This window comes from Quercus lobata, chromosome 8 (genome assembly GCF_001633185.2).
Source record: "Quercus lobata isolate SW786 chromosome 8, ValleyOak3.0 Primary Assembly, whole genome shotgun sequence".
Classification (NCBI taxonomy): domain Eukaryota; kingdom Viridiplantae; phylum Streptophyta; class Magnoliopsida; order Fagales; family Fagaceae; genus Quercus; species Quercus lobata.
In genome coordinates, this window is record NC_044911.1 from 42,546,671 (window position 1) to 42,551,040 (window position 4,370).

General features: G+C 34.1%; 1 long non-coding RNA gene across 1 annotated transcript; it reads right to left on the reverse strand.

Moving 5' to 3' along the window:
* Positions 1–1,382: 1,382 nt before the first annotated feature.
* LOC115958269 lies at positions 1,383–3,794 on the reverse strand. The gene is made up of 3 exons (XR_004084495.1): positions 3,560–3,794; positions 2,595–2,661; positions 1,383–1,688 (listed from the first exon to the last, which is right to left on the reverse strand). It is a non-coding gene; the product is annotated as an uncharacterized LOC115958269 (long non-coding RNA).
* Positions 3,795–4,370: the final 576 nt, after the last annotated feature.

Here is a 4,370-nt window from a genome sequence, read left to right on the forward strand (position 1 = left end):
CTCTTGGATATGGAGGAGTGTATATGGAATCAACGTTCTAAGGTTGATTGGTTAAAGCATGGTGACTTAAATACGAAGTATTTTCATTGCCGAGCAACGGAAAGGAACAAAAGAAATCTTATATCAGGCTTGGAGAATGAGCATGGGGATTGAATTGAAGATGAGAATCAAGTCGATAGCATGTTAATTTCTTATTTTTCCTCTCTGTTTACTTCAACAAATCCCAGTGTCTTTGAGCCAGTGATCGAGGGGGAGTTACCAAGGGTTTCAAGGGCTATGAACTAAGACTTGCTTAGACCATTTTGAGCCAGAGGAAGCCAAGTTTGCTTTAAAACAAATGGATGCAGACACGGCCCTAGGACCAAATGGTTTCCCTCCATTTTTTTTATAAAAAATTCTAGAACAAAGTGGGAGTAGAGGTCACAAAGGCAGTCTTATCTGCTCTGAATTCAGGTACAATCCCTAAGGACCTAAACCGTACCTATCTAACTCTTATTCCTAAAATACAGAGTCCAAGAAAGGTAACAGATTTTCGACCTATTAGTTTGAGCAATGTGCTATATAAAATCATTGCAAAGGTGTTGGCAAATCCCCTGAAACCCCTCCTTCCTCAGTTGATTTTAGAGACTCAAAGTGCATTCATGTCTGAGAGGCCAATTACTGACAACATATTTATAGCTCATGAAACACTCCACTACTTGAAGGCAAAAAGGTTTGGCAAAATGGGTTACATGGCGTTGAAGCTCAATATGAGAAAAGCCTATGATAGAGTTGAATGAAATTTCCTTGAATAGATAATGCGAAAATTGGGTTTCAATTCAAAATGGATCCAACTAATTTTTGCATGTATCCGATTTGTATCTTACTCGATAATGCTTAACGGTCAACCACACGGCCTTATCTCTCTTATCAGAGGACTATACCAGGGTGATCCCCTGTCACCATACTTATTCTTATTAGTGATTGAAGGTCTTCATGCCCTATTTAGAAAAGCTGAAGGGAAGGGTGATATCAATGGTCTCTCTTTGTCTTGCTGGACCTCAGATTTCTCATTTGTTGTTCGCCGATGACAACCTAGTTTTCTGTAGAGCTTTCGTCTCTGAGTGCATTAAAATCCAATCAATCCTCTACAGTTATGAACAAGCTTCGGGTCAAAGTATTAATAGGGGTAAGGCGAACATATTTTTTAGCACTAATTGTCACGACCCAAACCTGTACTTCAAAGTTTAGTGCATGACCGGCATGTTAATATCAAGTTTACCTCAATACTAACACGAACCAACCTAAATTGAAGGTGCTTATCAAGAATTTTTTTTTTTTTTTTGAATTCCTGCTTATTTTCTTGCATAAAAGCCAAAATATACAAATATGATGGAAACCTTGAAATTTCATTTCCTTCAAACTTGGAAAAATACCACCTAGCTGAAACTTAAGGTATTCGTGTAAATATTACATAGCTAAACGTTTAGCAAAACTCTTATTACAAACCTAACCCCAAAGACATACAATTGGGGTTCACAACAAGCTAAGGTATCGAATTACATCTGTGCTCAAAGGATCAAGTACATCTTGATTCCTTCTATACAACAAAACAACTAACTGCTATACAACAAAACTCTACATTCTAACAAACGAGAAAACACAAAATCCTTGCCACCTCTAATACTCTTGCTGCTTCCAGGAAGAACCTGTGCATTGAAATATAATAGGGTGAGCTACGAAGCCCAGTAAGGTTTTAAAGCTCCATGGGCCCTTAATAAGAATGCATGTAAATCAAATAGTTTATGGATATGCCAGATTTGATAAAATAGTCTTTATACTGTTCATATTGTTCTTAAAAATAACTTAAGAGCTTTTAGATGAGAATACTTCATTTTCCTTTCATATAATAAAGAAATATAATTCAGTAATCTTATCTTTAAACAGACTATCAAATACTTTATCATAACTTTTCATCCGACTTATAACACATTCAATATACCTTTCTTATTATTATACTTTTCTTATAATTTTCAAATAGCTTTATACCTCATTTATAATACATATTAGTTAATTCAATTGTAAGTTTGTCACTACTTTGGGAGGCTTCCAACACAGAGTGCCAGGCATCCAACATTCCCCACAATGCCAGGTAATTCCGAAATCATATCATAATACATACTTTCAACCATAGGGGTAGGTTGACATCCTCCACAAGTTGGCTGTTACTGACAAGGTTGGGTACATCAGAGCCAGTCCCACTTTTAATGACCAATTAGAATCTCCATGGAAATACCAGTACTATAACTCCTACTGGCTGAGTTCAGATCATAACAATGGAATAACCGAAAACTATATTTTTCTGATAACTTTGCTTTTACATAATTGTTTCACCACAGTAGCATATCCACTTCATTCTTAAATATTATGTTCGTGATATAAATAATAGTATCAATATGCTAAAATTATTATGTATATAAGATTGAATAACTCATGAACACATATTTTACTTAAATCATGCATATATGTAATATCTCTAATTAAAAGTTTTAATGCATAATATTTTTCTAAATAATTTTTATACTTATCAAAAGCATATGTCACAAGTCCCTTACCTGAAAACAGAAGGCGCGAGAGATTATACAAGAGGAGCTCAAGTGTCTGTGTTCTCGTTCTCACCACCTAAATGAAAAACCAAAACTTATTACGGACAAACTCTTCTTAATATATAAACTTATACCTCAATCACAACCTAACTCTCAAACTCAAGAAAATCTTAATTCCCATCACATAAAGTTCCCCAAAGCATATGATACAATCATCAAACACATTATGCACCCAAACCATAAAGAAACCAACTCATAAAATTTATATATGCTCCAAACATACCAAAGGATGGGTGTATTAAATTATAACTCAAAACATACACCTTAACTTGAGAATTAAATCCACAAAGTCAGATGTAGCATATGTTGTTCACTGCTCATTTCAGCAGCGTAAACTCCATTTGTAAAATACAAATGGGCTGTCCACACACACCCAATTGTCATGAAATTTTACAGAACTACTCCCCTGTATGTTCAGTATATACCATAAAAATTTAGAAGTCAAAGCATAAACCCATGATTTACTAAAAATCACACAAGACAGTATAGTCAAATCTGTCCTGACAGAATTTCTTGCAACTTACAAATTAAACCATTATTTTTATATTCATCCAAATGCTGTGAGACCACTTCTATAACAACCATGCGTGTCTTAGAATTCATAAAAACTACTCCTAGCATCCTAAACAAAATATGATTTAATACATATTTTTCTTGTTGTAAACATCAAATCTGTCACAAAGACAGTTTCAGTACACATTCTTACAAAATCATCAACAAATAGCAATAGGTCTTAATTTCATTTGGGTATTTTTATACCTATAGTATACATATTAAAATATGTTAATAAGCATTCAATTGATCAGAATATCATTAAACTTTTAAATCACTAAAACAGAATCATAGTTCAGCCTCTAAAATCAGGATAGAGGATAAAGAAGTAGAAATAAACAAAGGAAGTTTTGATTACTTACCCCCAAAAATTTGAAGTTGAAATTTTAGTGTTAACCCTTTAATTTCTTCTTTAGAGAGGGATATTTTGTTTTGGTGAGAGAGAGAAGGCTGCCGTGTAAGAGCAAAGAGAGAAGAAAACAAAAACAAAGAAAAAGGAGTAGGGAAAGAGGGCTGGACTTTTTGGTCTGATGCAACCAAGAAAATAGGATAAGGAGAAGACTTTTGGGGCAGCCAAAGAAGATAAGAGATGTGGACAATTGGGGTGGGATACGTGGAAGGCTAGGGAAGAAAAATCACACCCCCTTTTTCCCCACTTTTTCAACTTTCTTGAGTTCACACTCACTTTTCTACAAAAAATAATATCACTTTGCTTATATATATATATATATATATATATATATATATATTTATATATATCCTTACCTTTATAAAGTTATATCCATCACCTTAAAAGAGCATATATGTTCTATAATATCACAATATCAAAGTTTCATGCACTTAAAAGTAATTAAGATAATGACATGCATATAAACCCATAAAATTAATTATGAAATTAGGTTGGGGTGTTACACTAATACTTTGCCTCAAACACAGGAAGCTATCAAAAATTTCTTGGGTGTCCCATCAGTCCAAAGATTTGAACAATACTTGGGTCTCCCGTCATTGATTGGTTGAGCAAAGAAGAAATCTTTTAGCATAATAAAAGAAAGAATTTGGAAGAAGCTCAAGGGTTGGAAGGAGAAATTATTGTTGCAAGTGGGGCATGAAATCCTCATTGAGGCAGTTGTTCAGGCAATCCCAACATACACCATGTCTTGTTTCAAGCTCTCG